Source organism: Tamandua tetradactyla, chromosome 12, assembly GCF_023851605.1.
Source record: "Tamandua tetradactyla isolate mTamTet1 chromosome 12, mTamTet1.pri, whole genome shotgun sequence".
In the NCBI taxonomy this organism is placed as follows: Eukaryota; Metazoa; Chordata; class Mammalia; order Pilosa; family Myrmecophagidae; genus Tamandua; species Tamandua tetradactyla.
This window is the reverse complement of record NC_135338.1, coordinates 62,134,177-62,153,741: the sequence shown is the minus strand read 5'-3', so window position 1 is coordinate 62,153,741 and position 19,565 is coordinate 62,134,177. Positions and strand designations below refer to the sequence as shown.

The 19,565-nt window shown below is 50.2% G+C and overlaps 1 long non-coding RNA gene across 3 annotated transcripts in view; it reads right to left on the bottom strand.

The window, feature by feature from the left end:
• The window catches only part of LOC143652213 (uncharacterized), a 33,043-nt gene that overhangs the window by 796 nt on the left and 12,682 nt on the right, over nt 1-19,565 (bottom strand). For all 3 annotated transcript variants that reach the window (XR_013160488.1, XR_013160491.1, XR_013160489.1), the window contains one exon: nt 13,842-13,921. This is a non-coding gene — a long non-coding RNA (uncharacterized LOC143652213). The remainder of the gene's footprint in view (nt 1-13,841; nt 13,922-19,565) is intronic.

Below are 19,565 nucleotides of genomic sequence, written 5' to 3'. Positions count from 1 at the left end.
ATTTCTAGGTTAAAAAGCAACGTCCTCCCTCTGTCACTACCTCTCAGAGCTGGCTGGGTGTCCCCGACACCCCCACAGGTGCCCCAGGCTGGGGGAGGTGCGGGCCGCCTCATTCCAGATGGATCCCTGCAAGGCCCACCACGCAGCCAGAGGCCAGGGAACAAGGCTTTCCTTTTCACCTAAATAACACCAACTCTCACAACAGCCATGCCAGGTAAGTGCGACACTTTCCAGGTTAGAGGTAAGCAAACTCACCCAGGCCACAGAGTTGTTGAAAGGCTACAGCAGCCTCAGACACAAACCTGGATTCTCCCAGGCCAGCTGCTGGCACCCAATGAACACAAGGTGAGTGGGAGGCCTGGAGCCCAGCATCTCAGTGCCCATGAGTGGCCCCATCTTACAGGTAAAAAGACCGAGGCTCAAACAGGCTGAACCCCCAATCTTGGGGCTTGTTCATATGAAACTTAACTCCACAAAGGATAGGTCAAGCCTACTTAAAATTAAGCCTAAGAGTCACCCCCCAAGAGAACCTCTTTTGTTGCTCAGATGTGGCCTCTCTCTCTAGCCAACACAACAAGCAAACTCACTGCCCTCCCCCATCTACGTGGGACATGACCCTGCCTTAACTGGTGCCCAGTCTCTGTAGGCCAGAGTGTGCAGTGAAAGGTATCAAGGTCTGGGGTCTGACTGTGTCACACCCCCCACCATTTGCTCCATGCCCAAAGTCGCGCCCCAGACCTCGGCCTCTGCCTCAGGGCCAACACCAATGACCACAGACAATGGGCCTCAAAGACTCTTCAGGGGGAAGGGCCTCCCCTTCCCACTGGGCATCTGAGGGCAGCAGCCAGACTCCAAGAGGTTGCGGCTTGGCCAGCACATGCCCCTGATTCTGGAATTACCAAACAGTAGCCGCGCAATCATTGCTTGGGCTAAACTGCAAAAGAAGACATTTGAACCCAAATGCAGTTTTATTCTAGATACAAATATTGCCAAAAATGGGTACAAGACAAATGTTTAGGTTGGGGGGCCTCCAGATGCTGCTCTCAGAGCCACTGACGTCTGGGTGGACCCAGACCACCTTCCCTGGGGTGAGATGCCTCGGATTGTCCCTTAAGGAGTCTGTGCCCAGAAAACGCACCCTTTCCTCTGAAAGAAAAGCACGTGGAGTCAGTGCATAAATGGCCACCAAACAGTGACCTTTGCTCTTCACATCTGTTAAAAATCTCTACTCAGCCAGTGAGCATCTATTAGGCCCCTACTAGTGCAGGAGGTGGGGCCATCCGGGGTACAGGTCCCAGGACTGAGGAATCCGGTTCAAGTGCAGCTTAGCCCTGCCCACCTCATGAGGACGATGGACTCCCGAGGGAGGCCCCCATCCTTAGGTACCCTCAGGCCTGGCCCAGGAGGAATCCACATCTCCCAGGGATCAGACCCCAAAAACACAGACTCGATCCTCACCAAGGGAAGCCCAAAGAAAAGAGCAGTGCAATGCCTATACTGGTCAGTGGCCCTAGCAGCGGGCAGGGAGGAGAAGATGCTGAGACCAGACAGCAGGGCACGTGGTCAGGTGGGGCCCCAGGTGTCACCTACAGCAGGGAGGAGGCAGGGGCAGCCGCCAGAATGGACCCTGGCTCAGTCTTCGGGCCTCCGTGCGTGCCTTCCTGAGCACCTTGGGTGCAGGTAGAGGGTGCTAGAGCAGAATCCTCCTCCACCATGTGCACAGACTGGGGTGGGGAAGAGCTTTGGGGATCCAGCAAGGGCTTGATAATTACAGGAGACCCCCATTCTGAAATCACCAGGGACTTCTGCCAGAGCAGAAAGTTTTCTCTAACGTGGCCAAGTATCCACGACCGCCCCAGACCCAAACGGCCTCTGAAGGAACTGAATCCCCAGGGTCATCCCCAACCCCCTCCCCTGCCCAGGGCACACAGTGGGGACTTGGGAACATCTGCTGAGAGTGGTAAGGGGGGAACTCGAGTCACCAGGAGGCCTATGATCCTGGTACCCAGCTGTCTCTTACCCTCCATTTACTCCTCTGTAAAACGGGCTCCAGTACTCTCTCCCACACCCCCAGCCAGAGCAGGGGACATCTGCAGGTTGAAGACCCAAATTGGCCAGACCCAAAACAGGTGCTAAGTAACAATTTCTTTACCTTCCAGCAAGAGAGAGAAGGAACTCAGGCTTTTCTGCTAGAGAGTCAGGAAGGAATTTAGCTCCCTCAAAATGCTACTTATCCTCTAGTAGGTCACCCCCAACCATTCCTCCCCAGCAAGCTAAACTTGGGGCACACAAAGGTAACTGGGGCCCCACGCCCACCCCTGAGCAGACAGTCCTCTGATGGGGCTGGAATGTACGACAAATCCAAAGCCCAGTCCCACAGCCAGCCCCAGCCCACACGTGAGACCCACAGCTTGTGGGTCAAAAAGAGACAGAGAGGATGCTGCAAAAGAAGTGGCATCCATTAATCAAACAACTCTGTACCCAAGGAACCACTAAACAATTCCAGACAGCCCCATCTGTGAGCCTCCTACGTGTTCCACTGCCTGTTGGAAATACAAACTTAGAAAAAGGCCAAAGCTGATTTTTTATTCATTTAGAACTAGGAAAGGCATCACTGGTGCTTTCAGCCCACCAACCTATTTGCAGTTAGAACCAACATCTGCATGGCACAGTTACAGTTCATCCAGCCCCCAGCCCTCACAACAACCCTGTGAGGTAGGCTTCCTGGCCACCCATGGCTATGAGAAAAGGAGACAGAGGGTCTGAGGGGTGAGTGACTTGCCCAACACTGTGCAGCTAGTACACTGGCCCCCCGGACCTGCCGCATTCTGCAACCCATGCTTGTTCTAATACAAAACACTGACTCTCTAATCAGCTAGCAAAGTTCATCACATAACACCAGACAGAAAAGTTCTGATTTTAAAACAGCACATTTCATATGAAGGTTCATCAAATACAATAAAGCGATTATTAACAGGTTAATTATGAGCAAAATACAATTTCTTAGGAAAGGTTATAAACATCCGCCAGGTGCATTTTGTTACAATGTCATTGTTGAGGTGCCTGCCCATCCATCCACCCACTCAACAGGAATGGGTGGTCAGCACCCACCACTGGCCAGGCTGTGTTAGGTGGTGGCTGTGGCATTCAATGCCCAAATGTTGTAGTGGGGAGAGGGGGAATTGAGAAGGGGACATATGGCATGTCTGGCAGCTGAGGCCCAATATTTGGGGGAGGACAGACATCACTGGGAGGGACCTTTTGTAGGGGGGACATGTGGAAGTGCCCCCCACAGGCCTGCCAGCCCTAGGGGTTTCCAACCATCAGGAAGAATCACCTGGCATTTCCAAACTTTTACAGAGAAACCCCTGAATGTGTACCCTGGGGGCGTCCAGGAACATTACCCGAAGACCCCCCCCAGTCCCTTAGCATGAAAGATCAAACCCCTAATTTATTCCTGCTTCATCTTAAAATATTGTACGTGTTTAGCGTTCCATCCCACAGTGCACCCCTGCTCATTTAGGAAGTGGTTCTCCTGCTCAACTGCCTGCATTCACCCCCACCCCCACCCCCTCACACCCAGAACTCTCTTCCACACCCCCGAGGCACGAGCACGGGCCTTTAGGAAGCACAATTCCACATCCTTTCCACCAAGCCTCATAACAGCCCTGTGAGGTGGGCACCACGTCCCACCCCCCAGGACACAGACTCAAGCTCTCATAGGAAGCAGCAACCATACAAGTTTGTCCAGCTCCAAGGTCCTAGCTTTCGGCCCACTACCCTTCCCCTCCAATGCAACAAATAAAATTCAGAATTCTAGGCAGCACCCCCGAGCCCATGCCTTATCCCCTGCAGGCCACAGGGGGCTCAAGGAGGCCCAACCTCACGCGGGACCCACGTGAATGCCCCAGACTGTGCGTAGGATTTGCAAAGTGTCATGCCCCTGAGGTCCCTGTGTCTGCCCACGGATCTGTCCCCCGCCCACAGCGGGCAGGGTCCTTGTCATCCATATGAGCAATCAGCTCCTGATTTCCCTGAACTAGAGCTGAGCCTCTGAGCACTGCATGCGCTGAAAAGGGAAAGGAATGGCTCTAAGATGGCCTGTGTGAGGGCCTGGGGTGGCCCCGTCATCCGCAGCCAGTCAGCCATCTCTGAACCCCCAGCTCACACCATAGCCTCTTGAGAAGATAGGCTGTGGTTTCTGAGCACCCAGGAAGCGCAGTTTGCTGATTGCTAATCAACCTTATTTCGGAAGGGACAATTGGAGAGGGCAATGTAACTTCCATCGCAACTCAGCTCTACAAGTTTGAGCTGAGTCAGAATATGGCCTGGTCACTGACACACAGACATGCTGTCATTTCTTTTCCAAAGGAGATGGGGGATGAGTCCTTGTGATCTGACTCTAGCATAGCGCAGCAAATTTTTTTAAATGGTGGTGGTGCGTGAATAAAAGATGGAAGGAAGGAAGGAAGCAGAAAGGTGGAAAACAAAGCTCATGGAGGGCCCCATATGCCAGCTGGGGTGAGGCCTGGGGACGTGGTCTGCCCTTACAAACGAGGGCCTGGCCCCCGGGCCGCTCTCCGGCCATGCATGGCAGCGTGAGAGGAGAAGTGGCAGGTGGATTCCAGCTGGCACGTGCTGGGAGCAGGAACCCCCAAGGAGCAAGCTATCAGGGAGGGTGTTTGCTTTCTGACCAGGGCCCATGGTACTCAGCTGTCCATCCCAAAGGGAAAGTTCGCTTTCAGCAAAGGGAAGCACCAGAAGCACCAGGTCAACAAATGTTTGCCGAATGCATGAATGGATGAATGGACTAAATTAATGTGGGAGATAATCAGCGGCCTCCCAAGCTGTCACGCTGAGGTAAACATGTGGCTAAGCAACTCTGAGATGGACAAATAGAGCTCAGCGCCATAGGAGAGGGCTTGGGAGGGAGGAAGGTACTCTGCAGCGAGAGGAGGTGGTTCTGGAAAGCAGTGGCAAGCCTCCCACAGGTAGTGACCCCCCCCCAAATGGCTGTCACTGACGTTTCAGCCTGGCAAACTTTAGGGAGGGCATGAGGGCAGCCCAAGAAGAGTGCAGAGTCAGTCTGGACCTGGGAACACTGAATTTAATTAATTGCCCCAAATGAGGAAAAACTAAAGGCTGCTCCATTCAGTCCCCACCCAGAACCTTCTACTCATCAATTAGACCTAAAGGACCACTGTCAAGGTGAGACATCCAGGCTGGGGCTCGAGGTCATTTGCCCACAGATCACAGACCCCTGGGAAAGCAAAGGCCAGGAGGTCATCTTACCCAACTCCCCTTAAAGGTAGGGAAGTGGGGGCCCAGGGGAACCAGCCTCCTCCAGGTCTATAACAGGGTAACCAGGCCAGCCTGGAGCTCGCCAGTTATCTACCCCAGGTGTCAGGCAGAGTGGTCTGCACCTTGAGAAATCAAAGAGATATTCCTGCCCCGCAAGGGAGTTCCAGAGGGAGGAGCTTAGAACGTTTATAAGTCATGAGCACACAAGCAGCCCAGGTGACACAAATTTGAATGTGGCTGAGCCAGAAAATGGAAGGGGTTTTGGCAACCCTCACCCATTTCCCAGGAAGCAGCAAATTCCTAAAGTCAGAGAGACCTTATAGGTCATTAAGGTCAACCGTACAACTTCTGTCTGAATCCCTTAAAAGCCTCCTCACCTAGTGACTGCCTGGCCTGCCCTTGAATGCCTCCAGTGACGGAGAGCTCACTATGTTCCAAGGGCACTATCCTTGGACAGTCTCTTCAAAAAGCTACGACCCGATGGAGATGGACAAACAGTTCACAGAAGATAAGATATAATTTGTTAACAAACATGTGAAAATGATCAACCTTTGTTAATAATCAAAGCAGTGCAAGTTAAAATGACAGAAACGCACTTTTTAACAGAGGCCAATTAGCAATATCATAATAAAATGCTATTACATCACTGGACATTGTAAAATGCTATAAGCCATTGTGAAATTAGTCAATATTCATACAAAAACAAACAAACAAACTCTGGTCTTCCATTCAAGAAGCCCAATGTTGGGAATTTCATTCATCCCCGCCCCTATCCATTTATTCATCCATTCTTCCACGCCCCCAGCCATCGGCCCGCCACGTGCCCACTCACCCACACTATGATCTAGCCCTTTGTCCCCTTGCCCAGCAGACACCTGTGCAAACCCTACAGCACGCAAGGCACTAGAGACACCCACATCAGCTCAACAAGTTCCGTGCCCTTTAGGGGCTCACACCCCAGCAGGAGAATCTGACGTGTGTAGAAGCAGTTATGATTTTTTGACGTTAAGAAAGGAACTTAATAAGGATGAAAAAAAGTGGGCGTGCTAAGCTGTTAGCTGTGGCATAATTTATAGTGTAAAAAAAAAAAAAGATGATTCATGCCGACTGAAAGCACAGTGATTCTGAGAACGATGGCACAGCCACCCCAAACGGACACTGCGCAGCCAGGAGGTGGGAAAGGCTAAGGAAAAAAATGTCGATGACGAAACGCTAGATGGGAAAGGGGGGATGCGCGAAGCGTGTGCCAAGGGAAATGGTTATCACGTTGAAAACACGGCTGCCCACATTTTTTAAAAACTATGCCCATAGATAAGGATTTGAAGGGGAGAAGAAAGATGGGTCAGCAATGAGGTCAAGGATGCATTCCCTCCTGCTCTGTGTCTGTGCCCAAACATGCACACCAGGCGCCTGGCTTCCCAGGGAGAAAGCTGGATATTATGGGGAAGCTACAGGAGAGCTGCTCCTCCTGGGGTGCCCAGGAATGGGGGAAAGATTTGCGTGGGGCGGGGGGGAGGTGCATGTAAATGTCAAAGGCAATGAGGGAAAATGTGTCTCTTCAAGAAAAATTAAAAGAAAGAGAAGTATACATTAGATAGCCCTGAGCAGGGGGCTGTGCTGGGACCCAGCGTGAACCCTGTGGGCCAGGCACAGAAAGAACCAGGAACTGCACCCGGCTTCCAGAGCCTCACCACCCCAGAACCCCTGGAGTCCCAAATCCAAACCTTTAAAGAGCCTAGACCCTCATGCCCACCGCACGTCCAGGGAAACAACTAGAATTCATACCACCCACATCCACACCCCCTCCAGGCCGTCAGCAAGTCTCTCTGGGACTTCTCCCATTGGCCCCCAGGGCAGCCCTCGACAGGCCCTCAGATGCTGGCAGAAGGGGGAAAGCCACCTCTTTCCACAATACTTCCACCCAGTACCTGCCTGGGAACCCCCCTATCTCCCCATTCCCCCCAGAAATCAGCCTGAGCCTGAGCTAAGGTTTTAGATAATCCCATCACCCATCAGTGGGAAAGACCCTCTCATTATCCCAGGCCGAGCCCCTCCCCTCCCTGCTCACGTACACTAGGTGAGGCTTGGACTCATTAGCAAGTCTGGGGTCTGCACACTTCGCGCTGGAGACACAGATGGAGCCATGGCCCCCAGCTCTGGAAATGCTCTTCCCATCCACTGGGCTGCCAGCCCTAGAACTGAACCCCTCCCTGCCTCCCTCCCACCCCAGCTACGATCCCTATAGCTCTGGCCCCTGGCCCCCACCTCCAGGCCCTCAAACAAAGCTCAAGCTCAGGACTTAGACCAGAGCAACTGGCACCCCAACCCCAGCTCTTGCACCCCCGGCCCCACTCAACTCAGTGCCGGTAAAGTTGGCCCCAAGTGGTTGCCATCACGAACTGTTCCAGAGAAACCCCCGTGCACAAGGCAACATGCAAACCTGCCCGCACCCCACCTTGTGCCCCGTGCCACACATCCTGGGCTCCAGCCAATGCTCCCCTGTGCTCAGGGCTCTCAGGGACAGAGAATCCAATGTCCCAAACAGGAATTAGGCAGATGAAAGGGAATCTGGTCCTTGTTTTCACAGACACACAGCTGAACAATCCTGCCCATTACAGAGAGAGGAGCCTCCAGCAGACCCCCAGAGGGCCCCAAGCTACCTGCAGACCCCCAGAGGGCGGGCTGGGAAGAAAAGGGACAAACCCAATACAGAACAAAACCAGATTTCCACCCAAATACAGAATACATCGTCAGACAGCTGAGAAGACGGAGAGGCCTTGAAATGGGCTCTGGGGATGGCATTTCTCAGGGGCCAGGACCACTGAAAACCATTTCTGCCAACTGGGGACAGGGCCCATACCCGCAAGGGCCCCCCTGGGGCTAAGTGCAGAAAATTGCAAACACAGTCTCCAACAGGTCCTGGGTCACCCTCTCTAGTGGGCTCACCTGGCCCTTCCCAGCCTGCCTTTCTCCGGGTAGCCCGGGCCACCTTGCCCTCAGGGACTCCCTGGCCACCTGGCCCAGGACAGAGCCCAGGGGGCAGGGTGTGCTCCACCCAACTGCCTCCTGCTCCCTTACCCTCTGCTGCCCCCTGGCGGGCAATGTCACCCTCGCAGGGACCTCATAGGAGACCCAGGCCCAAGGAGGGGTCATCTGGCCTGATACCCCATTCCCCTGCAAGCTTCTGCAAGGCCCTAGGCTTGAGCCTGCCCTCCCATTCAGGGCTACAGGTAGGGCCCCATCAACAAGGGGGAGAACATTTGCCCCATAATCAATCCAAGCAGGGAGCTAAGCAGAGGGGAAACTGAGGCTGAGAGAGATGGTGGGAAATGGCCCACACCTACAGGACATGCCAATGGCCTTCCCTCTAGGGAACCACTTCATGTGGCTGCCTAGAACACAGGGCACACACACTGGCTCCTCCCTGCCTTCCTTCCAGTCATTCCTTCATCTATTTAGATTTGAGTTTGCTATTTATGGACCTCAATGGCACAGGTTTAAATTAACGATAATCCTTGTTTCATGGAAACCTCCCTTCGCAAGCGTTATTCATTTATTCACATACTATTGTTATTCCCTATTCTTTTCTATCTCTCTCCAACTTTCCATATTTCTTGCTTTTGCTCACTCTTTCTTAACTTCACTCACACTTACGAACTCAAACGCAGAGAACTGGATGAAGTAGAATCCCACATACAAACCCTCATCACTAGTCCAGGTGGCTCCATTTCGTATCATTCATTCATTCATTCATTCACTCTTGCTTACTCTTATTTTGTGGTGTTCTTTTACTTATTCATCTCCAGTGCACGTAACTGTATGGTCAAAAGCCCACAATGTGCAAAGCGACCAGCATCATTCCTTGTACTTGCATTTGTGATCTTCTTCCCTGAGGTTAGTCACCTTTTACACCCAGGTATTTATTCTTTTATTTAGGGATCTCGGACCTATTTTTACTATAATGGAGGCAGAGGTTATCTTGTTTTTAGACCAGGTGTGGCTCTCTATTCTTTACTTGCTTTTTTTTTGGTTGTTTTTTTTTTTTTTGTATGCTGTATGGCAGGGTCACATTTCATTATTTTTCCATGTGCGTATCCTGTTATTGCAGCACAATTTGTTGAATTTTTGTTTGTTTTGGGGGGAAGTGCATGGACCGGGAATCAAGCCCAGGTCTTCTACATGGCGGGTGAGAATTCTACCACTGAACTACCTTTACACCTCCTTCCTCTTTTTGAAAGGGGTAAGGTATTTATCCAAGGAGCGGAGAGGACAACTCATAGTAAGCCCTGTTTAGGCCATCTCTGCTAAGGACTCTTATTCCTTTTTCCTTTTTTCCTTTATTGCTTATTTTCTTTAGTTCTCTCCACCTTCCCGTCCCCTAGGAACTTGGCTGCGGATTGACTCAACAATCTTCCGATTAATCACTAATCCTAGCAGAACCCCCTCTTACAGATACACCCACTTTTTTCTTCCTCTTTCACTTCCTTTTATCCTGGTGTTTATCTCTTTCCCTTCCTGATGCTTTCTCTCTTGCATCTTTTAACTCTTACAGACCTCAGGTGCCCAAAGTGCAATGAGTGAAAATTCCATGAGCAACCCTCCCTAGGCATCTCTATTTCTAATTCAGTCGTTCACATGCCCATTCACTCTTTCTGTCACTCTTTTACTTCAGTCTTGGGTCTTTTATTTATGGACCTCAGGTGCACAGAATTGGATTAACCATCATCTGCAGTTCACAGAAGCTTCTCAACACTGGCCCACGTGGGGTTCCCTTTTGTTCCTTAATTCGTTGTACTGGTGATTTGGTTTAGGATTTATTTAATGATCTCAGGAGCCCAGTTTTGAGTTAGTGATAATTCTTTGACTCTTGATGCCTTCTCATTTTTTTGTCCTAGCGTGACCCTTGCTCTCTCTGTTTATGCATGTATGCTTTCATTCATTCAGCAGATTTTTATTGCCTATATCCATCTCGTCATCATTTTCTATGGCTACTCTTTCTCATTTTTTGCATTCTTTTATTCTTATGAGCCTCAGGCACAGAAGAGAATAAATTAATATCACCATTCTCATTCATTCATTCATACAGTCTATTTATTCTGTGCTTCTTTTTCCTTTCCCTCTTTTTCTTTTCTTCTTTTCAGGTATTCATTATTTTATTTATGGGCCTCAAAACATTTCCAATTTATTATATTTAACAAATAATATTTATTCATTATATTTAAGCATTTATCCAGTAAGTACCTTTTCTTCCACGTCTATTTTAATTTCTTTTCCTACATCTTTCCTTCTCTCTTCTCTCCTCCACTCTCTCAATCTCCTTTTTTTTTGCATTCTTCTAGCTCTCATACATTTATTCTTTCATTCAGCCTTTCATTTATAATATTTTTGCAATTATTTATAAACACGGGGACCACAGATTTAAGCTGATCAGTACGACCTGTGCTGAATCAACTCTCTTACTGTTCAACTTGCTTATCTAATTTTTTTTATTTTTTTGCTTTCAATTTTCCCTTATTTATTTTTTCTACCACTTTTTCTCTCTCTTATATCTTTCATTCTTTTGGGGATCAGGTACCAGGGATTGGACAAATCCAAATCCTCTCCCACAGCCTCCTCATCAGTCAACAAGCAGCTTTTTTCTCATTCATTCATTCACACATCTGCTCAGTCTTTCCTTCTTTCTATTTAAATATTTATTTGTACATTTCTAGATTGCAGGTAAACCTAATAGGATACATCAAAATCTATTTTTTATGTATTTTTGCCTGGGCCCTCTTCCATGGTCCACTGAGGCCCTCCCTGGAGTTTCTGTTTCCAACTGCTTCTTGGTTGGAAATCTCAGGAGCACAGCTAGGAATTAATTGTGTGCTTGGGTTTCTGCTTATTCTTGTTTCTAGCATGGCTCTCTTTTGTAAACAGATATATTAATTTGTTAATATATTATCTTCTTCTCTTCTAGCTGCTTTATATGTCTTCCCACTTTCCATTTATTCTTTCACTCACATTCTTTCTTTCCTGCACCACTTCATTCTTTGGACATCAGTGACGGTGGACTGATGAATCAAAATGTCACCTGCAAACACCCATCCTTGGTCCATGAAGATCCAAGCCTCATTTACTCATTCTTTCCTTCATTCATTCGTAGTGTCCTTCTTTCCTGCTTTCTTTCTCTTCGTGAGCTATTTATTCCTCAACTAATGGAATTTGGTGCCCAGAATTTGTGATGACTGCTTGGCATCAATTCCAGCCTAGCACTCTCTCTTGCGGAGTTACTCCATTATCCATTAAGTTCATTGTTTACCTTTTGATGTTCACTTCTCTCTTTTGTTACAGCTTTCCTTAATTCCTCCTTTCACCACACTCTTTCTCACGTGACTTCTTTCACACGCATGGAACACAGGTGCCCAGGTGGGATCAATTACTCCCACCAAACCCTCACGGTGGGAGCAGGGGGGTGCATACCTATGGAGCCACATTCCCCATTCCCCCACTCGGGTATTCACCCCAGCTTGCTTTTTCTTTTATTCAGACACTTCTCTTATTGCAGTTTTAGAACAGGATTAGCCATAACCCTTGATCCATGATGACCTTTCACCATCAGTCCTAGCACTGCCTTCTTTTTCATATATATTTGTCCACCCATTAATTATTTCTGAGCTATGTGTTACTTCTTCCTCCATACTTCTTGATTTTTATTCAGATCTTTTCTTTCATTCTTCCTTGCATCCTTTCATCTAATAGACCTCAACTCTCAAGCCGGGTCACTCAAACCCCCATGCCAGGCCCTCACCTGGGTCCATGCACCTCCACTACTCACCCATTCATCCATCCACATGCGCATCCTTTTTTGGGGGAGGGGGGAGTTTCTTTCTTTTATTTCAGCATTTATTCATTTATGTGGAGACTTAAGATACCCAGAGTTAGATAACCTTTGGGAAATTACACTGTCATCTTTTGGTCTCCTGGGCTCTCTTACTTTTTCAACTCATCCCTTGAGCTCTCTCTGTTGCTTATTTTTGTATGCCAAGAGCACATATTTGCATTAGGCCTAAAGCTTGATTATGATAAACCTGACATGGTCCTTCTTCTGTATTTATTTAACCCCTAACTTTTTTAATCATCTTTCTTCCTTCTATTTTTTGGTTTGTTTGTTTCCATTTTCCCTCTCCCTTCCCATTACTTAGTCCCTCTTTCATGCATCTTTTCCTTTTGATGGGCTTCAAAATCTCTCTCATCATTGGTTTACACATCCCCATTCTTGCTCATTCATTCTTTCTTGTATTTAGGTTTCATACTTTAATTGACAAACCTCAAGTGTACATATTCCTTGGTCCATGATGACCTGAAATTGGTTCACAGGTGGCCCGCTCTTATTTTCTATTTACTAATTGATTCAATGTTTTATTGATTTCTTTCTTGACCTCTTGTACATCAAATTGGATGAACCACAGTCTCATTCACTGTGCTTTCATCATGGGGATATCCTTTTTTTCCTGGCTTACTGACTTCTCTACTTATTAATTTGTTTACTCACTTTGGGAATTCATTCAGTCAGTCAGTCAGTCATTCACTCATCCATCCCGTTATTTTGACAGTGTTACAGATTCTGGGGAAACCAGCCCCCAACAAGGAAAAGAACATCCACAACATCTTAGGTCACCCTGTTTCCCCACACTGAGTTAACCACAAGTCACGCACAGTCCAGGTAAACGGAGACGTACAAATGGCAGATGCATGTCAGAGGTACAGGAGACTGAGTGCAGCCCGTCAAACTGCAGCTCAGAGCCTAGACAAGCAGGAGGCAGGTTGGCGATTAGAGCCCAGATCGCCCAGACCCCCTCAACAAGGCAGGCACTTCCCGCTCTGCTCCCCTGGACCCCTGTGAATGGCTGTCCCCATGAGAAGCCTGTCTCAAGACCCTCAAATACACAACATACATGGGTTTCCCAGTGGGAAACGAAAGGCATGGAGTTCAGTTTAAATAGATGGCTTTGTCTGCAGCAATATAAAAATATTTTGGCCTTTCAAAGCAAATACAAAAAAAAAAACCTACCCATTACCATCGCTGAGTGTCTCAGTCCCAAATGATAAAGAACTTGAAGAGGTTTAGCCGGAAACTTTGAAGACGGAAAATCTGCCCATTATGTTTTCCAGACATTTCAAGGGGGTGAGCAAAGGTCACTGGAGCTCGAAGCCCATTTGAGAGGCTGGTCCCTTGGCCCCCAGCTCACAAGGGTACTTCCCTCCCAGCCTACCCTGCGGCACAAGAGCCAAGGGGAGACTCAATAATGAAAGGGCCATTCATTTAGAGGAGTGAAAAAGAAGAAATTCTTTTTTGGGCACAGCACTCGAAGCCGCCTATAGAATTCTCTGCCACAGACAACACAAGGAGGCTGTGAGCTGCTGTCTCAGAACACGAGTCCCTGGGTCAGAGGCCAAACTCGGCTCGGCTCACTGGGCACCAGCTCCCCTCACAGGGAGGCAGCCCCCCACCCTCGGCGGCATGGTCAACAGCGGCACCCCACACTTTGGTGACTTACGATTTAAAGGTGGTGGCGGGCGCCGGGGTGCAGTGTCCAGAAGTCCCTTCCCACGGAGGATCCTACGGTGACGGCTTCGGCTGAAATGAGAAAGCTCTGGGTCACTGAACTAGAAACTCACCAGGGAGAGAGGAGAACGATGGCAGATCAGGGGGACAGTTCTGCAGGGGGCAGGGACTCCCCCACTTCTGGCAAGTGTGGAATTGGCAAAACCAAGCATTTCCCTTTTCAAATTCCGTTGTTCACTCACTCACCCGTGAGATCCTTACTCTGGCTTCAGCTACACAGAGGGGCTAAGGTAAAGCAGAGGGTCAAATATGCCTTCCAACCCAACTGCTTTGGGTCTGAGTTCCAAACCCAGTGGCTGCTGCTATTCAGGAGAACCCAAAGGCCTAGGGCAATGGCAGAAGGGAGAACTGAGCCATTCTAGCACATTCCTGGAAGGGATTCCCCACTGACAGAAGGGCAGTGCCCCTGCATGGCCATATCAGGGTTCGCACATGCTGAGGACAGAAACTTGGGGTCCCCCGTGGTATGATGTTTGGGGAGCGGGGGCAGTGAGACCAGAGAGTGTACTGAACCAGAAGTCCAGTGGGGTTCTTAGTGAGCAGTGAGTGTTTCCTAAGAGCACAGTGCCACATTGCCCGCCAACGGGGCGTACGACAACTTCAGTGGCGTCTGGCAGACCTCTTTACTTTGATAATTATGTACCAATGCTAACGGGCACTCCAAAACCACGACTGGGCACAGCAAGCCTCCAATTTCAAGCACTTGGCTTAAGTTGTGAGTTAAAAAAAAGAAAGAAAAGAGTGGATTTTTAAGAACCTATTAATTGAATTCTAGTAAGGTAAGTAGGTGTAGCTGAAAAGGTGGTGTGGAGTGGCTGAGGTAGGTGAAGGGGGAGCCAGACAATTGGAGCAGGTAAACGAGAGGGCCAGCTTGTTTTAAAACATCTTCTCTGGACATCGTTTGCCTGGTGAGGTCGCACGGGAGGCCCAGGTGGAGGCAGGAGGCTGGGGGAGGAGGCACCAAAGCAGCCCAGGAGCAAGAAAGGTGCCAAGAGGGAGTTGGGGCCTGGCGGGGGTGCTGGACAGGGCAGCAGATGACTAAAGAGTAGGTAATTAAGTTCAGGTGACTGGATACCTAAAGGTCCCAGGGCCCCCTGTCACGGGCAGGACACTGCCCAAGAGAGCTTTCAGCCTTCCTCTCGAGTAATAGCTTCTCACCATCTCTAGGACCCCAAGGTGATAAAGGATGACCCAAACCCTGAACACCCAACGAGACCAAAGGTGCCAGTACTTGCCACAGGAATGCGGAATAGTACTTCAGGGTTTGGCTCTTGTTTAGTACCATTTTACTTTGTTAATAAGAGCAGAGGGGTCAGAAGGAGCACAGGGGGCACCTGGATTTCTTCCATGGTTTTGTCCAGAGACCCCAGGAGCCCTCGGAGTGCCCCAAGGTCCTTCATGAATGCTGTGCCCAGACCCTCGGCTGCTTTGCTGAGGCGCAGAGTGGCAGTGCCTTAGCTGCAGAGCCGCGTGCCCCAGCTCTGGGTTTGCTGTGATGTATTAATAATGTGGGCGCAGGGCTGGAATTGTAAGACCTCAGAGAAACTGCAAGGATGAGTCATAGTCTCGAGCTAAGGAAAACATGAGGCCTCCTTAAAGGATCCTGAGGAAGAGTCGCCACAAGCAAAAACCTCGGACACACGTGACCTAAGCATCGCTGGACACCCCAAAACCTTCCTCCACGTACTAACACAAAAGTCCAGCCCCACATCCCGAGAGTTAAAACATTACTCTCTTCTGGAAATAGTCAGTCTGGTGTGTCTTTGGTGCTAATAATTTATTGATGTTTAGAACTCAGAAAAGCACAAAAGGATCACGTTGGTTAAAATGCCATATTTCTGGAAATAGACCCCAATGCTTGTGCAAATAATAAACATCTGAGATCCCAAACGTCCTACCTGTTGAGTAAAGACTACTCTCGCCACTTTCCCCTCTGCATGCAAGCTCTTTGCAGAGCTAATTTCCTGTAGCTTTGTGAAGGCCGGGGCCCTGGCTCTTCTGGGGTCATTTATGAAAATGGGAGAGGTAATTGGGACACCTTTTGAAATCCCATCCCCCCTCTCCCAACAGCCCCCGCCTGCCCTCTAATTTCAGTCAGTCAGGTTGTGAAGGATGTTTACACATGTGCCTCTTCCTGGAATTTCACCTCTTTGCTTCAGGAGTGGGCAATTAGAGAGAATTAGGCCCCATTTGGCACATGTTTACCGTTAGGAGAAAGAGGGGCTGAGGCAGCCTTGGGGAAGGCAGTCTGCTGGTCTAATTGAAGCTGGCAATTTTTCGATTTCTCATTTCAGCTCGCAGGTACTGTAGCAACCAAGGTCAGAAAACAAAAGCTCCAGCCTGCCGCAGAAATAGCCGTGTCCAGGCCTCAGCAAGGTCCTAGGAGCTATTTATTACCAGGCTCCAAAGCACAAAGAGATAACTGGGGATGCTTTCAAAGCTGCATCTTAAGGCAGTCAGCTCAGACACAGGCCAGGTAGCAGATCACCTTCCCAGAAGCTGCCACCCGATGGCTTTTTCAGAAAGTTATGAGCTAAGTGGGCTCATAAAGAGGGTTGTGAAGCCAGGCCACACCTTCCTGGGGCCAAGGCTACAGGTCCAGCTTCCAGTGCAGGAGCCACTCCACAGCCCACAGAGGTTAATCCAGCCAGAGGCCCACCTCTTAAAAGGACATTCCGGAAGACGCAATCCCTGCGCTATGACACTGGGCAGCCCCTTGGAGCTTGCTTAGGAAGCTGAGCTCTGACCTGCGAGAGGAACCAGCTAATGGCTGTGACCTCACTGCCCACCAGAGCCTGCCTCCACCCTGCTCAGTGACCACAGACAAAGCCCTGGTCCCACTCTGACCTCCAGTCTCCTCATCTCTGAAATGGGAGAAGGGGTGGGCTGGTGATAGCCAAAGCCCATGTCATACTCAGCAAACTGACAGACTGACAACCACCAAGGTCATCCCAAGGGCCCTCAGAAGACCCTGGCCCTGCATGCCCTTTTCCACAGATGGGGAAACTGAGGCCCAGACAGCTGGAGAAAGAGGTCGAAGTCAACACCCAAAGGTGGGGCTGAGCAGGGGCAAGAGCAGGGCTCCAGAAGCTGACTCTGTCCTGCTGCTGACCCTGCATCCAGGACACCTATTTAGAGCCCTCTCCTCAAGCCCCCAGTGAGTCCAACCAAGCCCCTGAGGCCCAACCAGGAGTCTAGAGGGGAGCCAATCTGGGACTCCTGGGGACCTCTGTTCCTCTGGTGACCCGGTCCTTGTACTGACATCCCAAACTTCTTTGACTTTATGGAAAATGTAGAACTGACAGGCAACTGCTTCATTTTACAGATGGAGAAACTGAGGCCCAACAGACAGGAACAACAATGCACGACCCTAGGCAAGACAAGGACCCGCTCTCTTTCCTCTCAGAATACGTACTTTACCCCCTGGTTCCTCTGGAGTGGCCCAAGCCCTCAGGGCAGTTTGGGGGCACAGAGGTGCAAACTGCGCCCCCACCAAACCAAAGGGTACCCTGGCTCAGGACTGCCCCACCGGCTGACCTCGTGGGCTGCGCCAACTCCCCCACCTCCATAATGCCACAAGCACCAACACCATGGGGGTCCAAGCCCCACCCACCCACTTCCTTAAGCTGGTAGGAATGCCCCTGCCTCCACCCACAGCCCAGCCCAGAGCAAGGGCTGGAAAAGCAGGAGCCCGACTGGCCAGCACAGACCTGCAGTCAAACCTTGGGCCCCTCACTTTCCATTCTGCAATCCCATCTGCTCGACCCCATTCTGTCTGTTTGGCTGTCTTTCGGGCACCAGGCCCCGTGTGATGAGATTTTCGTTTCCAGGCACCGCCACCCTGGTTCTTCTCTAGAAGAAACTTTCGCAAACAAAGCCCCAGAGCCTCGGACGGAGCGCGCCCAGCTCCGGGGTCGCACCAATGGGGGCGGCTGGCTGAGCGTGTCATTATGCATCCCAGCCCGACACACACAGCGGCACGGGAGGGGGGGGGCACGCCTACACCGGGAGGGAACACACACACACACACAAACTCCATTTCAGGGGAAGGTAATTGAGGTTTTCTTCTTTTCAACTGAAGAAAAGGCACCTTCCATTGAAAGAGTGTATTCAAAGAACCTGGGAAAACTCATCTGCACTCAACGCTCCCAATTAATTATCCCCAGGTGCCCGGTGGGGGGTCCCCACATTCCTCTCTGCCGGGGCCTTTGTCTCCATCTGAAACAGCCCTGGGAGCCCACAGGCTGAGTGTCTCCTCCTTAAGCCCCTGCCAAAGGCCCTATTCACTGGGCAAAAGGAAGCTAAGCAAAAGGTGGCGGGTAGCCTTCCTTTCTCCTAACTCTCAGGAAGGGGAGTTAAGACCTCTCCATCTGGATTTTTTTTTTTAAGCCCAAAGAAACGGGGAGAGCAATTAAAAGAATTAGGACTACATCCTCTGCCATCCTCCTCGCCCCTAATTAATTTCTCTCTCACGCACATCCCCCCTCAAATCCAGGGGCCCCGTCCAGCCTCGGGGACCCTGCTTTGCCCCCAGGTCTTCACAGGGGACTCTGAGGTGAAGGGAGCTGAACAGACAAATGCAGCGTCCCTGGAAGGCTGCCTCTTGCGTCTTCTTAGTTCTGGGAGGGCAGGCCTAAGTAACCACGTTTTTCCAAAATGAGAGTTGGGACAGGGGACTTGGAACCTGACCACAGGACCAGCAGGCACCAGAAATTCCAGAATGTGTGCCTGCCCCAAAGCTGGGTGCCCCCTGCGCACCGGACAGATAAGGTGCTGTGTCCACATCTCTGGGGTCAAAGGGGACTCAGGACACCTTCCCCTGGTTCTGTCTGTCCCATGGCAATGCCTGGAGGGGACTGGGAGGGGGCACTGCTGGGGGGAGGCCTCCAGGCCAGAGATTGGACCTGCGAAAGGTCCAGCTATGTCCCGGCAGAAAAGAGACACAGACCCCTAGGTGAGCTGGCGGGGCCATTCCCACCTTCCCTGGCTCTGAACACCAAGTAGAGCCCCTGCATGGCTCTCTCCTCAGTCCTTCCCAAAGGGCAGAGTGCCGTGACCCTGTTCATGGGCTACCTAGGCTCACCAGAGCCTTCATGCCAGAGACTTGCCTCTCCCTTTCCAACTGGGAACCCCGGATGTGAGATGGCCTCGTTCAAGAAAGGTTAACAAACTCTCCTCCAGAATTTTCCATCGGGTGAAACCAGGGATAGGAGACTTGGCCGTTCTTTCTTATTCCTCCTTTGGGAGAAGGGAGCAGAGCCTCACCCTGAGGGGAAGGGGAGCTGGTTCTTGGATCCTACTCAGAATTTGTTAAATATCAGTCTCCTAAAAAGAAAATGCTCCCAGCACCCGAGACCTTCTCCAGCTCAGCAGAGAATACCAGTCTCAACCTTCTCCACTGTCTTTTAACCCTTGGGGACCTTCATTTATCTCCCTCCATGGCCCCTTCTGTGGAAAGCTGCCTTCCTCTCTTCAGGGAAAAATTCATTAGCAAGCTCATTAATGCTGCCTGGAAGACGTTTTTTCTTCTAGAAGTCAGATTTTGCTCATAAAAATAACATTGAAGGTACTTCATGTAAATGAACGAGTAAGAAACAAATACATCCTGTTGCCTCAAGTCTTGCCAGGTTTCAACATGACTTGGAGGAATGTGCAT